Source organism: Microcaecilia unicolor, chromosome 2, assembly GCF_901765095.1.
Source record: "Microcaecilia unicolor chromosome 2, aMicUni1.1, whole genome shotgun sequence".
NCBI lineage: Eukaryota > Metazoa > Chordata > Amphibia > Gymnophiona > Siphonopidae > Microcaecilia > Microcaecilia unicolor.
The window spans coordinates 203,355,773-203,373,399 of NC_044032.1; the positions used below are offsets into that span (position 1 = coordinate 203,355,773).

Sequence of the window (17,627 nt, forward strand, 5' to 3'; positions counted from 1 at the left end):
ACCCATTTAAGGAGGCAAGGGTCCCTTAGTTTTTAGTTTATAATGTAAATCTGATGTGGTCACCAGGGAAGATTTGTTATTCCTTATTTTTCTTTTGGACATTATTCTAATCATTTACATGCATAATCAGAACATAAATGTTAGCACCCACTCTATAGAGTTACCTACTAAGGAAATCAACTCTGTTGCCATTTAACTTTCAAAAGGACAACTATGATACAATGAGGAAAATGGTAAGAAGATAACCTAAAAAGAGCAGCTGCAAAGATTAAGGGCCCAATATTCAGACCATGGGAGTTAGCCTGGCTAACGCCCGCGGTTGGCGCTGAGCTGGGATATTCAATGTTTGGCCGTTGCTGGTGACCAGCATTGAATATTCAGTTTATTTTTGGCCAAGCTGATATTCAGTGCTGACCAGTTAAGTTTGAATTGGCCAAAGATAGGACTAGCATTCACGCCGCCAAATATGGCCACCAAAATTGTACTGAAAATTGGCAGATAGACGGTTATATCGTGCAATATAACTGGCATATTTTCAGCGGGTCATTGCCAGCTATGTCCTGCTGAAACTTCAAGAATACATTTAACTAGTCAGGTGCCAATCCTGCCCAGTTAAATGCTTTTGAATATCGGGGGGGGGGGGGGGAGTTTAAATCATGTGTGGACGTTGTTTAAAAATACCATCTTGGAACCCAAGACCAGATGTATTCCAGATATTTAAAAAGGTGGAAGGAATCAAATGACTGCTGGCATGATTAAAAGGTGAGGTGAAAGAGGCTACTAAAGCCAAAAGAACATCTTTCAAAAAATGGGAAAAGGAATTCAATAAAGAAAACAGGAAGCAGCATAAGCACTGGCAAGTTAGATGCAAATTATTTGATAAGGAAAGCAAAAAGAGAATGTGAAAAGAAGCTTGCTGTAGAGGCAAAAACTCACAATAAATTCTTTTTCAGGTATATTAGAAATTGGAAGCCTGCAAGGGAGTTAGTTGGACTTTTAGATCATCACAGTCAAAAAGGGGCATTCAAGGAGAACAAGGCAATAGTGGAGACTAAATAAATTCTTTGCTTTGATACATGCTCTGGTCAATTGAGAGAGAATCTGATTCTTCACCTTGCTCAACAACTTTCATCTGCAGAAGTGTTATTCTGACACATTGAATAAGTTGTATGTCCAAGCTGAAAAGTTTACATTCAAACAGGACAGTTTTATGAGCACAGTTATCTGTAATACATTTTCAATTTATACTCCAATGGGATGTGCCTAAAAGGCAAGTTTTATTTAAATTTGTGATTGAAGTGTTGATATGGAGTTGATATTGGATGCAGGAGCAACAGTTCAAAATACTTTCACTTTGATGCTATGATTGACAACTGGGAGCATTGGTGAAATTGGCTGAATTTTAACCATAGGCTCTGTCTCTAAGGATCATTTTCTATTATTTAGGTAGAAGTGTCAGTTTTTTGTGATTTGATATTTTTTTGATGGCAAGAATAAACAAGTAGGATAAAGGTGAGCCCGCTCATGTAGTATATCTAGATTTTCATAAAGCATTTGACAAATTCTCATATGAGAGACTCTTGAGGTAATGAAAAAAACCATGTCCTATTGTGGACCAGGAACGGTTAACAGATAGAAAACAGACAGTAGGGTTAAATGGCCAATTCTCTCAGGGAGTCTTTTACCAAAGATTATCTTGAGTTATCTGCAGCAGGGCCCACGGGAATAAAATGGGCCCTGCTACAGATAACTCAAGCTAATCTTTAGTAAAAGACCCCCTCAATGGAGGAAAGTGAATGCGTTTTAATATATTTGTAAATGATCTGGAAATAGGAACGACAAGTGAGGTGAGAAATGCAGGAGGACCCTAGAAGACTGGACATCCAAATGGCAGATGAAATTTAATCTGGGTAAGTGCAAAATTCTGCACATTGGGAAGAATAATCCAAATTATAGCTGTATAATGCTAGCTTCCATTAGGAGTCACAACCTAGGAAAAGATTTGTGTCCTCATGGACAACACATGAAATTTTTTGCTCAGTGTACAGCAGCAACCAGAAAAACCAGAATGTTAGAAATTATTAGGAAAGGTATAGAGAATAAAACAAAATATCATCATGCCTCTATATCGCTCCATGGTGTTACTGTACCTTGAATATTGTGTGCGATTCTGGACAGCACATCTCAAAATAAAAGATACAGCAGAATTAGCATGCAAAATGAGAGAAGGGCATACAGTTAGCTTAGCAGGGTTTAAAAAAGGTTTGGATGGCTTCCTAAAGGAAAATTCCATAGACCATTATTAAAATGGACGGGGGAAATCCACTGCTTATTTCTAGGATAAGCAGCATAAAATGTACTTTTTTGGGATCTTGCCAGGTACTTGTGACCTGAATTGGCCACTGTTAGAAACAGGATGCTGGGCTTGATAGACCTTCGGTCTGCCCCAGTATGACAATACTAATGTACTTATGTAGTTATGCAAAATGGCACCTAGGGACAGGGCCGATCTTAGGCATGGGCGACAGGGGCGGTCGCACAGGGCCTTGCGCTTCCAGGGGCCCCATGGTAGCCGTTCCCTGCTATTGCCATCTCCTGGAATGCACAGCGATCTGACTGCTTTGCATCTCCTCCCCCAAGCTGCAGGGTGCCCTCCCAGCATATACCTGAAGCCACACTGGTAGTCTAGTGGATTCTTCAGGGCAGGAAAGGTCCCCAGTCTTTTCTGCCTGCTGCCGCCAACCCTTTTGCTGCCGCATCACTTTTTAAAAATGGCTGCTGAGACTTCCAGTGGTGGTCTCGCGAGACTTCCATTGAAGTCTTGCAAGACCACCATTGGAAGTCTCGGCAGCCATTTTAAAGATCTGGCAAGTGGAAGTCCCCGGGCTGTCCCAGCTACACTGGTTAACTGCCTGTGTAATAGTGCTTTCTTCAGATGCCCTTCTCCCCCTGATTCCAACTTGCTAACTATATCTACAGTGCTCTCCTGTGATGGTACTTTACAGGCTTCCTTTCTGGATGCTTCCACAAGTGTGCTATGATTCTATAGGTGTTCTAGTCCATTCATCAAGCCCTTTGCCTGGGTTGTCCATAACTTAAAGAATACTATAAGTTACACGCATATGTCTGGAATGTGGGTTCATACTTTTATGCCAGCTCTATCGCTGGCGTATGTGTTCATGCCTAAGGGCATAAGCACATGCCTACCCAGTGGTGCCAGTATTCTATAAAGGAAACTAGGTGCCTACTTTCCTTTATAGAACAAGCTCCAAACAGGTGTCTTCTAAGCGCCTACATATATAGGTGCATTGTTATAGAATTAATCCTTTATGGGGGAATTCAGTGAATGGTGCCCAAAATTAGGCTCTGTTATGATCTGCACTAAGGAGCCCTTTTACTAAGCTGCGGTAGGGCTACCACCCACTAAATCGACACAACAGCCAGGGTAGCATGGGTGCCTGGTGATAATTCTGAGGTTGGCATGTGCTGTTTCCCGTGGTAGAAAATAATCTTCTATTTTACTACTACTACTATTTAGCATTTCTATAGCGCTACAAGGCATACGCAGCGCTGCACAAACATAGAAGAAAGACAGTCCCTGCTCAAAGAGCTTACAATCTAATAGACAAAAAATAAATAAAGTAAGCAAATCAAATCAATTAATGTGAACGGGAAGGAAGAGAGGAGGGTAGGTGGAGGCGAGTGGTTACAAGTGGTTACGAGTCAAAAGCAATGTTAAAGAGGTGGGCTTTCAGTCTAGATTTAAAGGTGGCCAAGGATGGGGCAAGACGTAGGGGCTCAGGAAGTTTATTCCAGGCGTAGGGTGCAGCGAGACAGCGGGGGGCATTTCTGGAGGTAATTGGTAGCGCAGCCACATTGCTGCACACTGCCTGATTACCACATGAGTAGCGTGTGAGCCCTTACTGCCAAGCAAATAGGTGATGGTAAGGGCTCAGGCAGTAAATAGCCATGTGCTACTTTTAATATTAGTACACAGCCATGTACTGCTCCATTTTAAAAAAAGGGTCTTTTTACCCACCACGGTAAAAAAAATGGCCCAGTGTGCATCAATTTCATGCGCCTTTACTAGCGCAGGCCACTTTTTGCCACAGTTTAGCAAAAGGGTCCCTAAGATTGTATTCAGTAAAGGCAGTCTGCGCAGATCGCACTTTACAGAATACTATCTTAGCATGGATCTCATGCCTAACTTTGGACGCAAGCACTTACACCTGCTGAACCCTGGTGTAAATGCTGTTGCACAACTAATGGTGGTTTGGCACGTAGTTGAGGTCTAAATTCCATGCCCCTCCCCTGGCCACACCCCCTTTTGAGTTGCATGCCATACAATGCAGGCACGCATATTATAGAATAGGGTGGAGGGCAGCTCCATGTATAAAACTCCAAATGAGTGACAATTATTGATTGTTAATAGCTTATTAACTAATTAGTTTGTGCACAGATCTGAGATCTGTACCCAGATTTGCATGCCTAACCTTGAATGACCTATAAAGAATCAAGGGGATAATAAGTACACTATCATTCAAACTGGTCATCTAGATTGATCAGTTATCTGGCAATAAAATGTTTCACCAATTTGGCTAAGAAAGCCGTATTTCCACTGATCTACCAACAGCACACATTTTCTGAGCCCTCCACAGAACCTTTCTTCAAAACAGGAGGTAATAAACCAGATTTCAAGGATGAGAGTGGAAGGAGGGAACCTCTTTACATGCCTGTAAAGCACCATCACAGTAAGTCAATCAAGTACACCCTCCGATGGGTCACTCAGAAAGTTCCATGGGCATGGATCCAGAACACAGTTTGCTTAGAAGTTCTGTGAATTTTTTTTTCTTTCTTGTCGTGAGTGCACCAAATTTTGGATACTTGAGTGTCTTGGCTATCTATGCATTTGCTTGAATTTTACCTCCTTAGAAGTGATGAGTCTACACCAAGCCACACTAGAATTCTTGTAACGGCATCAAGAAAGGAAACATTGCCATGTTATAGGTGCTAATTAATAAAATGATAATGACACATATGTTTGGAAAATGTATTGATTGCCAAGCAGGAAATAGTAATTTTATATATTTTTTAATCAGAGCTTTGTATTTTATAGAGTCAGGTACTAAAGAAATATATTTAACTATAATAGTTAGAAATAACTCCATGATTCCAGTTGTAGAGTTTCTCAGACCAAGTCATACACTTTTCAAGTACTTCACTGAACACAGTCACATCCTAAGCACCAAGAAAGCAGGACTTTTAAGAAAAAGGAAATTATTTAGTGCACACCATTCAAACTATAACTTTCAATGGTCTCTTCCTGATGAAACTACTGAAATTTGCATTAAAAGTTTCCATTTAGTCAAAGCGTATTTGCCAAGAAACACATTTCGTCTGCTAAATATTTGCTGGCAGAAACAGCTATTTGTTATTCAAAAGTGACTTCTCAGTAAATATTTGTCAACAAGGCTGTGTTTTCTTGGCAAATCCTACATTTTTGTGGTAAGATGCTAGGTAGGCTTTTCAGATAGCATGTGACTATGACTAGTGTTAAATCAATATTGATATATTCAGTTTAATAATCTGTTAATCCTTGCACTTAGTACTATTGTATTAAAACAATTGTATTCTCTTTCTCTGTTTGCTTAATTAAGTTGTAAGCCACATTGAACTCAACATGTTTTGGGATAATGTGGGATATAAGTGTCACAATTAATTAAATAAATAAATGATGTTGTTTTTTAACTAATCTGCCCCTCCCCCTTTTACAACAAAGAAGGAGGGTGGGACCTAACACAGGGTGAAGCAATGGCACCACTATGGAGGATTGAACATTCACACTGCTGGTTGGACCCAGGGCCAGGCTGGCTTGGAAATTGGAGGAGAGGCTACTCAGCAAGAAATCAAGATGGGAGGAGCAGTTAGCAAACAGGACTCAACTCAGGAGAGGATCATGGCTGCTGGGCTGCTGGGGGAGGGGGGAGCTCAGCTGTGCCAGTAAAACAGACTAGTTTTCCTTCATTGCTGTGCTGCGCTGTGCAAACCAATGTGCCTACCAAGTACTGTGGCTGTTGTCCCCTACAATTGTACCTCCCTAGGTGGTTGCCTAGCCTGTCTAGTGGTAGGGGTAGTGCCAGGATCTAAACTCCATTACTGAGCTGCTAGCCTGTAATATGTGTAGTACAAGCAAAAGCTCCTCCAAAAAGTGCCAGGGGACTTCAACCTAAGGCTGCCAACTGGATCCATAGTTGCAAGACAGAGATAATCCAGTCCTGGGTTTACCCTGTTGCATGGAGAGACTTGTAGTTCTGATTTCCCCACTGTATGCCCTAAGAACAGCTAGACTACAAGTCCCAGCATGCACTGGGGTAAACCCAGGACTAGATCAATCTTGTCCTGTGAATATTTATTTATTTATTAGGATTTATTTACCGCCTTTTTGAAGGAATTCACTCAAGGTGGTGTACAACAAGAATAAGACAAAGATGCAATATACAACTACAACAGTAAAAATATTCAAATAACAGAACAAAATATGGCGTGGAGGGGCATAATTGAACGAAAAACGTCTATCTCCATGGGCGTTTATCTCCGAGAACGGGTCCATGAAGGGGCGGACCGAACCGTATTTTCGAAAAAAATAGACGTCCATGTTTTATTCGACAATTTGTGAGCTGGGCGTTTTTGTTTTTCAGTGATAATGGAAAATGAAAGCACCCAGCTCAAAAACGAATAAATCCAAGGCATTTGTTCGTGGGAGGGGCCAGGATTCGTAGTGCACTGGTCCCCCTCACATGCCAGGACACCAACCGGGCACCCTAGGGGGCACTTTTACAAAAACAAAAAAAAAGGTAAAAGAGCTCCCAGGTGCATAGCACCCTTCCCTTGTGTGTTGAGCCCCCCAAATCCCCCTCAAACCCCACTGCCCACAATACACCATTACTATAGCCCTAAGGGGTGAAGGGGGGCACCTACATGTGGGTACAGTGGGTTTGGGGGGGTTGGACGACTATGCATTAAGCAGCACAATTGTAACAAGTAGGGGGGATGGGCCTGGGTCCACCTGCCTGAAGTCCACTGCACCCCCTAACAACTGCTCCAGGGACCTGCATACTGCTGCCAGGGAGGTGGGTATGACATTTGAGGGTGAAAATAAAAAGTTGTGAAACATCATTTTTTTGTGGTGGGAGGGGGTTAGTGACCACTGGGGGAGTCAGGGGAGGTCATCCCCGATTCCCTCTGGTTGTAATCTGGTCATTTAGGGCACTTTTTGGGGCCTTATTCGTGAAAAAACAGGGTCCAGGAAAAGTGCCCTAAATTGTAGCTACAAACGCATACTTTTTTTCCATTATCGGCGAAAGGCGCCCATCTCTTCTCGGCCGATAACCACGCCCCAGTTCCACCTTCGCCACGCCTCCGACACGCCCCCGTCAACTTTGTACGCTTCCGCGATGGAGTGCAGTTGAAAACGTCCAAAATCGGCTTTCCATTATACCGATTTATTCGTTTTTGTGAGATAAACGTCTATCTCCCGATTTGGGTCGAAATCTAGGCGTTTTTCTCTTTCAATTCTAAGGTGGATAGTATGCTACATTACAATGTCAACACAATACAATACACAATAAAAGATTATAATAGACAATATGGATCCAGTTGGGAGCCTAGCTTTAATCCTCACTCCCCCCCCCCCCCCCCCCAAAAAAAAATTAATTTAAGAATCAGGCAAAAGTTCAACTTTTCTAATGTATTTGTGTTCTCATGAGTTTTATTATATGATGATGATGATGATAATTCCTTCATGTCTAATCAGTGGCATAGCTACGGGGGAGGGCCACAGGGGCCTGAGAGTGGAGGAGTGGCCTAGTGGTTAGTGCAGCAGACCTTGATCCTAGGGAACTGGGTTCAATTCCCACTGCAGGTCCTTGTGACTGTGGGCAAGTCACTTAACCCTCCTTTGCCCCAGGTACAAAATAAGTACCTGTATATGTGTAAACCACTTTGAATGTAGTTGCAAAATATCACAGAAAGGCAGTATATCAAGTCCCATTTCCCTCAAACTGGCTCTGGGGTCCCCAGTTTACCTGGCAGGGGTCCCCAACCTCCACCAGCCAAGGCATCTGTCCCAGCCTGGTCTTATATTGCTGGCACCCTCTCCTGTTTTTCAGCACCATGCATGCTCATTTTAATGAAACTGAGCTTAGGGTTTGCTGCAGGAGGAGTGCCCCTGTTTGGCCTGCTGCCCGCTGAGCAATGGAGAGGAATGCTGGAGGCCCTCTTTTGCATGCATTTGCATGATCATTGCGCCCAGAGCTGGTAACCTCGTTGTTTGATGCGCTGATCAGCTCTGAGCATTCGGCGGGAGCAGATGAGGGTGCCAATAGCCCCTAACACCCGCATTTGCTTCTGAGCATCGCGACCTTACTGTGTGTTACCGTGATATTTAGAACCTTAGAATCTTGAAACTTAGGATCTTGAATAGATATGTATGTACTGGAGTGTAAATTTTAAGGGCCTGCGACGTTAGCTTCAGAACGTTTAGTACAGGAACAGTGCTGGGCAAGACCTTTACGGTCTGTGCCTTGAGAAAGACAAGGGCAAATCAAACTCGGGTATACATATAAAGTATCACATACCATGTAAAATGAGTTTATCTTGTTGGGCAGACTGGATGGCCGTTCAGGTCTTTATCTGCTGTCATTTACTATTTAACCATGTTACTTGAAACTTACAATCCAAAATAGGCACCAGATCCTCTTTTTTTTAGCCCAGTAAAGTAGGATACAGGTCACACATGGCACCATTTGGTTATTCTGGAACAAATTGCATGGAGTGAGAGATCTGATGACCTGTGGAGCTGTGAAGAGTGTGATAAATAGATCTCTCTGGTCTTGGTGCCTCCCCTCTGTGCAGAGGAAGGAATCTGTGGAAACAGATGCAGGGTTGGTAGGGTGTGCCAGGGTTGCAGGTTTAGTTGTGTGTGAGGAGAGAGAAGCTACAGAGTAAACCTGACTATTTGCTGTAAACACTCTGGAATAAAGCCTTTGTGTCTGCTATTACAAAAATCACTGTTCTAATTAAGGAAGGGGGAGGGCAGGCGATCCCTCTCTTTTATCTGCTTTGAACAGTTAGATAAGGTGGGACTTTGTGCATTCCTTTGCTGCTCCCTTTTTGTTTCTGGTTTTCACCCTTGCACAGATCCTGGGAATTGTTAATACCGTCATTACATTTTGATATGCGTTGTAAATGTTGATCTGTAAAGCACAGGAGCCAACTTTTGAAAATGATTGGGGGTGGTGAACTCATGAACTCAACACAAATTGCCTGCAAAAAAAAAAAAAAAAAAGTTACTGCTGGTTGTGAGTGGCCAGTCTGTACAGAAATGTCAAGAACAGGGCAGGTAATGTGGGCATGAGGAAAACTCATATGGCCGAATTAAAAACTAGGGTCCTGCTAGCCTTGCTTCCCCCTTGCCCCCTCCAGCCTGTCCACATCATACTCTCTCTCTCTCTCCCTTTAGTCCATCCACATTAGGGTTACCATATTTTGTCCCCCAAAAGGAGGACACATGCCCCGCCCTCCTTTCACACCCCAGTCCGCCCCCTTTCACACCCACCCCGTCCCCTTTCATGCCCTCACTCCACCCCCTGTCACATTTTCCCCTCCCCCCTGTCACACACCCCATCACTCACTCCCCCTCCCTGTCACCCCCCTCCCCTTACCTTACTAGTGCCCTGGTAGTCTAGTGACCTCTTCGGGGCAGGAAAAAGCCCCCTCTTTCCTGCCCGGAGCGCTGCCCTGCATGCATCCTTCCTGTTCGTGATCTCGGCGCCGATTCAAAATGGCCACCGAGAGTTGAAGTCTCGCGAGGTCACTTCAACTCTCGGCAGCCATTTTGAATTGGCGCCAAAATCATGAACAGGAAGGATGCATGCAGGGCAGTGCTCCGGGCAGGAAAGAGGGGGCTCTTTCCTGCCCCGAAGAGGTCACTAGACCACCAGGGCAGTAGTAAGTATGGGGAGGGGAGGCTAGCAATCTGCCCATTTGTCCAGAAATCCACGCCCCCTCCCCCCCCCCCAACTACTTCAGGCATATTCTGGGATTGGCTCCCAATTCCCTGCACTCTTGGTACTCATAAATTCTAGGCAAATGGCAGCCCTCTGCCTGCAGAGTCCACATGAGATTTTCTGCACATACCTACCATGTGCCCTGGAAACCCAGCAAGGATTACAGCATAAAGTGTCAGACATGCTGAGTGAGAGAGCATGTTCCAGCAGCCCAAGGTGCCTGGCCTGTGTGCATGACACTACTCCAGTGGCCAAGGAACAAGTATCCAGCTCAGGGAGTCAAGTTGAGATCTGAGAGGTGGCTGCAGAGCTTTTACCAAGAGGGAAGCGAGGATTCGGCAATTCAGTAGGAAGAAAGCCACGGAGTCAAACCAGGAAACACATAGCATCTGTGAGGCAATATATGCCCCTTGCTCTCCCCATACTCTACCAATGATCTCCTGTCACCTCTTCCTACTGCTGCTGCTGTGCTACTTCTTTAGGTCCTGGTTTACCATTTCTACCTCCTGTGAGATATAATGGGGAAATAATATTTTTTTATTTTTTGTGAAGAGTGTCAATAGTGCTACTCTCCATTCCCCCTCAGTTTAATCTGTGGCCACAGCCCCTCTCAGTATCAGAGCTGCTATGGGGGGGAGACACACACACACATACCACATACTATAGCAGGACATGTTTATCCATTCCTACCCTAGCTAAGACAATGTTCAAGCACCTTTCTGATCTCATTTGCAACTTTTAAAGAAAGTTAGCCCCTTATTTTCTTTCTCCTTTTACTCTATCTTATCTAACTATATGTTCCATCTTTGCTTACACCATATGCTGTCTATTAAAATGTTTTATTATAAATATTTTTATTAGCATTACCAAACAGTCATAACAGATAATAAGAGTGTACCACAGTATATAAAGCAAATGAGCCACAAGACATCAAGTAGAAAAACTGTTCCATCAAACTGCAAAGAAGAGGGGGGAAGGGTTTGTTCTTAAACCCCCCCCCCCCAAACCAGCCACCGAATTAGTCAATACAGAGAGTAAAACAAACCTCATTCCCCCCCACCATCCACCAACATGCAGCATCATTAAAGGACAGACTTTTAAATGTCCCGTTGGGTATATATGCTAATCTCAACTGAATTCTATTATTCTATCTCACTGTATTTCCAAATGTAAGCCACATTGAACCCGTCTCAATCTAACCTCCAAGTTTACAACAGTAACTAGGAGGCTGGAAAATAAAAGAACAGGTACCAGCTGCCACTACACAACTGAACCAGTCCAATTAGCAATATTATATCTCTGTCCCAGTGATACTTAGGTTTGCTCAGTTGTGGGAAGAAGCTAATAATTTTCAAATTGTTGGGCTTATGGCTCAAATCTATCCTCTTTCTCTACTTTTTCTTGACTCTCTTTTCTTAGTCTCACCCCTCCTGCCACTTCCATCCATCTCTTCACCCTCTAGTGCTTGTACCCCTCCACCATGATCCTCTGTCTTCTCAGAGTTTCTTTCTCAGCCTATTTCCCCTATCAGCTAATGCTCAGAACTCCTGCACTAAAGTCAACAGTGCACACCCCATACCACTGGAACAGCCAATGATCGAAGGAAATGATATTCAAATTATATGCATGCTGTAAAAGCGAAAGCAAGGAGGAATGTGCTTGGCACCTGCGCAGAAGCGTTTCACAGTAAGCGCACCTCTTGTGTGTATGAGTCAGGCAAATCCAAAAGTGAAGTACACATCAGTGCCGCTCTTTTACACCTTTAAATATAGGCTTTTCAATTTTTAACTTGGAAGGTTTATATTTAAGCACAAAAAAAAAAAAGCTGCAATGTGTGCTTTCACTTTCGAGTTTGCTCGGACTCGTAAACATTTCTTTTTCAGTACAGGCACTTAGAGGCTTGCACAGGCTTTCTTCCACTTCCAAAAAAAAAAAAAAAAAAATCAAACCCAGCAGGTTTTAAACTGAAAATCTCCAGTGCCAGTCTGAGCTGGTGGTAGGTTTCCAGCAGTAAGAGCTGGGTTTGTTTGTGTGCTGTTCTCTGAGCATTGGGAGAGCAGAGCAAATGACCTCAATAATCTCAGTTTAACTACGTTTTAATACAATTTGCAGCCATCTCTGGTATGCACGTTGTTTCCTGCGCTAAAGCCTTCTGAGTATTCTGCACAGATTAATATGCATGCTATTCTGGCACTAACCGGCCTTAACGCTGGTGCTAGGTTTTGAGAATTGACCCCTTTAAGTCCAGCAAAATTCATCTCACCCTCCTCTTCAATTCACTGCTTCTATTTTTTCAGCCAACCCCTTATCCACTTCTCTTTGTGCCCCACCCCCAGCTTGCATTCACTTCAGCTATGTTCTCCCTTTCACAGCCCATATCTCTTCTCTCAGCCTCTCTTGCCCTCACAACCCATGTCTTCCAGCTCTCGCTACCTGAATCTATTCTTCTTCCTCTCCCTCTGTCCGCCATCAGACTCTTTTTTCCTCCTTTCTCAGCCATGATTTCCTCACAGCAGTATTGTATCTCCTAGCCAGTACTCTCTTTTACAGCTTGCATCCCTTCTCCCAGCTCCTCTGCCTGCAGCTCTCTCACACTCCTCATAGGTACTCTGGCCCTATCTAAGTCCATCCTTTCTTTCCTCTGCCTCTTATCAACTTCTCATTTAGACCTGCCAAGGGAGACTCTGGCTTTGGCAGGTTATCTCTTGCACTCCTGCTGCAGAAGCTGAAACTCCCATTGAGGAGCAGAGCAAAGCACGGTTCTGCCCATCTTTCTTTCCTCTGTCTTCCACATGGTCCAGCATCTTTCCTTCTTAACACTCTCCTGTGGCCTGCCCCCTCCTCTCACTACCGGGTCCAGCCCCCTCTTTACTGGTTAAACCTAGCCAGCTCTCCCTTTCTGTTGCAAGGTCTAGCTAAGCTGACCATGAAGAGAGAAGATTTGCTGACCCCCCCCCCCCCCCCCCCAAGTTAACATAAAAAAATTTACTAGATCTCAAGGAACTGAGAGTCCCAGCTGGCCAAAACCCTCTCTGAGTGTAGAAGGAGCCATATGACAGCTAAAGTACTTCTCCACCCTGGTGAATATAGACCCTGCTGCAATCCAAGCAATGCACCTTCTCCAATACCTCCACTCCAGTTAGCATCCCTCCTATACTTTGTGCCTTCTCTTCCACCACCCCTAAGATCCTTCAAGTAGCTCTAAGCTGAAATGACCACCTTCTTCACTAAGATCAGTCAAGGGGCTTCAAGTTCCATGTCCCCTATCCCCCATACCTGAAATCAGTGCACTGCCAGAGAGCATTTGGTAAGTCAAATGGAGATCTGTCCTGCCCCTAACACCATTTTTGCTTATTCTTATGTTGTATGCAGGGGAACTGTGGGATGGGCAGGACTGATCTAAGGGGAGGGAAGAGAGGCTATCATTGCTTGGAGATACATGGGTGTTTCAGGGAAGGAAGAGTGAAGTGTGTAGGTCACAGCCTACATTCTTTTCTGCAGAATGGAGAGACTGGTGGTGGTGGGATGAAGTGGCTTCAGACATATGAATCTTTATGCAGAAAGCACACTGGAAGAGGCTCTGCCTCATTATTCTGGACAGTAATGTAATCCCAAAAGCAATAATGCAGATGCCTAGCCATCACTTGTAAAAGCACATTAATGCACAGATCAAGGACTGGTGGCACCTAGAACAAATGCCAACACCCTGTGACAAAGACCATACATCAGGAAAAAAATTCACCTCCTGCTACCATGGTTTGGTGACACCAAGGTCTCACCCTCCCTCAAAAATACAAATTGAAAAATGCATAAGCACACTTACCATACAGACGCATTTTCAATTTCCACTAAAATGCTATATTCCAACCCCCCCCCCCCCCCCCCCCCCCCCCCCCCGTTCTACGGAGAAAACTGAATAATTTATCAGCTCTGAACCCTGGCCACTTCTCTCAGACACTCACTCATTCAATTCAGTCATTGCTTCTGTTAATAAAGATAGTCTAGTTGATAACTTTTTAAATTACAGTGCCCATAATATCAAATTCTAAACAGTATCTCCAGGAGATGGGGAAGTATTTTAACAATAAGGTGTAACACTATCCTATTCAACAATTCTGTAAATGCTCAACACTGCCATCCAGTGTTCCATGTTGGCATTTACCAATAATGTTAATGAATATTATTCAACATTTTTAAATAACACTTTTTGTAGGCATATTTACTCAGCAAAACATATAATGTTATCTTCTTCACTCATGGGAGCTAACATAAAAACCTAACATACTAAAGCACGTAATGGACATAACTCAACCCTTCCGCAGTACGACTCCCATTTGTGGCTGTGCCACATGAACTTTATCTTACCATAGCACTACTTTGTATTTGTTCTCAACGGAGTCTGCAAACACCTCTCCAGTACCATGTAAGCCACATTGAGCCTACAAATATGCGGGAAAATTTGGGATTCAAATGTTATAAATAAATATATTTAGAAATAATATATTTCAGCTTTTCCTTCAGGGTGCTACCATTATACCTAATAGTAAAATCATTCAATAACACATTGTCCAGTTGTTATTCTACAATGGTTCTGCTCCAAGGTATGCTGGTCCATCTACAATCAAGCAAAGACAAAAGACAAACAACAATCAATAACACAGAGAGAAGGGTAGAGGAAGGTCTATTCTTTTCTTTCACAGCAACAGAAAAAAAAGGATCCAAATACCATATAAAAATAAAGAACAATTCTAAATACAAACTATAGTAAGTGCATAGGAAATACAGGAGTCACGCAATAACTTATTCTCAAAAATGAGGAGGAAAAGACTTCATCAAGACCAAGATCAGCAATATCGGAGCTCAAATCTGTTGTAGCCACCTATGTGATTGGTCAAAAAGTCATCATCAGTCTAGAAAAACCTCCCAAAAATGGTTAGGTAGATCTAGTAAATATCAAAACTTTAATTATTCTTCATAATGTCTATCAAACAAAAGAACATCAAAAAATAATTAAAAAATAATTTAAAATAGCACTTAGCTTGCACAACACAAAATAACATTGCCGTATGTGGGGTTGTCATCTTCACAGGATCAAAGTCTTTAAAGAACCTGATCTGCAGACGTTTTCAGGCAATTCATTGAGTAGCACCAAGACTGTTTCATAAAGTAGACAAAGGTCCCACTCGAGCTCTACTTCCTCTACTTCACCCTTGTGGCTGTACCAATCTTGGTGTGGCTTGTACCCACCCAGTCATTTCTTTCGGTAATACTTCTAAGTCTATGTGCACTTGAGAAGTTCCATCCTTGTGGCAGATGCGAACTTCAAGCACACTAGTACTTCTTCCCCATTTCTACATGGAGGGGCATAATTGAGAGGGGCACCCAAGTTTTCCTGAGGACATCCTCGCCAAACGTCCCGGTGAAGGGGCGGAGAAACCCGTATTATCGAAACAAGATGGGCATCCATCTTTCGTTTCGATAATATGGTCGGGGATGACCAAATCTTGAAATTTTGATTGTCCTTAGAGATGGTCATCCCTAGACTTGGTCATTTCTGATTTTCAGTGATGATGGAAACCGAGGATGCCTATCTCAGAAACGACCAAATCCAAACCATTTGGTCGTGGGAGGAGCCAGCATTCATAGTGCACTGGTCCCCCTCACATGCCAGGACACCAACCAGGCACCCTAGGGGGCACTGCAGTGGACTTCAGAAATTGCTCCCAGGTGCATAGCTCCCTTACCTTGTGTGCTGAGCCCCCAACCCCCCACCCAAAACCTACTCCCCACAACTGTACACCACTACCATAGCCCTTATGGGTAAAGGGGGGCACCTAGATATGGGTACAGTGGGTTTCTGGTGGGTTTTGAAGGGCTCACATTTACTACCACAAGTGTAACAGGTGGGGGGGGGATGGGCCTGGGTCCGCCTGCCTGAAGTGCACTGCAGTACCCACTAAAACTGCTCCAGGGACCTGCATACTGCTGTCATGGAGCTGGGTATGACATTTGAGGCTGGCATAGAGGCTGGCAAAAAATATTTTTTTAAGTTTTTTTTTTTTAGGGTGTAAGGGGGTTAGTGACCACTTGGGGAGTAAGAGGAGGTCATCCCCGATTCCCTCCAGTGGTCATGTGGTCAGTTCAGGCACCTTTTCATGGCTTGGTCGTAACACAAAAAAGGACCAAGTAAAGTCATCCAAGTGCTTGTCAGGGTCACCCTTTTTTTTTATTATGGGTCGAGGACACCCATGTGTTAGACACGCCCAAGTCCCGCCTTCGCTATGCCTCCAACACGCCCCTGGGAACTTTGGTTGTCCCCGCGACGGAAAGCAGAAGGGGACGCCCAAAATCGGCTTTCGATTATACCCATTTGGGCAACCCTGTGAGAAGGATGCTCATCTTCTGATTTGTGTCGAAAGATGGGCGTCCTTCTTTTTCGAAAATAAGTCTGATAGTAGTGTAGGTCCTGCACTTGGATATGGCTTTTGGTAGAACGTTTGAAAAATTTGTCACTGTAGACTTTCTGCAGCAACCTTTGACAAAGCCATTCATGCCCACGTGTCTCTATGTAATACATAAGCTTCAAGGACAAATATAGATGCCTCATGTTAAAACACTCCTAGACATATGGGTTTTTTTACCATAAATTTGGACCTTGATCACTAAGGGGTCCTTTTACCAAGCCATGGGTAAAAGGCCTTTAAAAAATGGCCATGTGGTAATTTAACTATTTGCAATGTGGCTAATTCTCGGAGGATCCCTTACTGACACCTATTTAGGAGGCAGTAAGGGCACCTGTGCTAACCCAGTGGTATCTGGGCAGCACATGGTGCAGCCCGATTACCTCCAGGTAAGCTCCTGGTGCTACTCTCCCCCCAAAATATTCCAGCGTGCCAGAAATGGTGTGCAGTGGAGGAATGCACTACCACTGGGCTCCTGTAGTAGCCTGGCAGTAGTGCCGGATCGTCGTACGGCAAACCCACAGTGGGTTTGCTGCACTTTAGTAAAAGGGCCCCCAAGTAAATTTCTTCTGACTCAGCCTTCCTGGAGCACACTATAGTCAGACTCTCAGCTTGTGTGAAATTTTAGCAAATCCTCTCTTTCCCAAATTAACAAGATGCTGGATGGTCTTAATCCTTTATATGTTCTATTTTGAGCCACTACTTGCTGACCTTTCATCCCAAGACAAAGAATTAGATCTATCCTCTGGTTCACAGATACCGTGGCAAATGCTAATGACAGTTTGCATTGCCAGTAATATGTTTAAACAATTTTATTGAATAAAACAATTCAACAGAACAGCAAAATAATTGGCATGTTTAACAAATGGGACATATCAACAAAGTAAGCATCATTTTTTGTATAAACCTTACAAACAATAATACCCACTGCTCCACCCCACTCCCCAGGCCCAAATTACTCCTTCCCTTCTTCACCCTTCCACAGAATAGTACCCAAATATCCACAAAGGCTCTATATTCTTATGACCCTCTGAACCATAATCAAAAAAAGTAACATGCTACCCCACCCCACCCCTCCCCTCACACCTTCATTAAATGA

The 17,627-nt window shown here is 43.7% G+C and overlaps 1 pseudogene; it reads left to right on the forward strand.

Moving 5' to 3' along the window:
• LOC115461909 overlaps positions 1-17,627 on the forward strand; it is a 107,323-nt pseudogene that overhangs the window by 38,236 nt on the left and 51,460 nt on the right.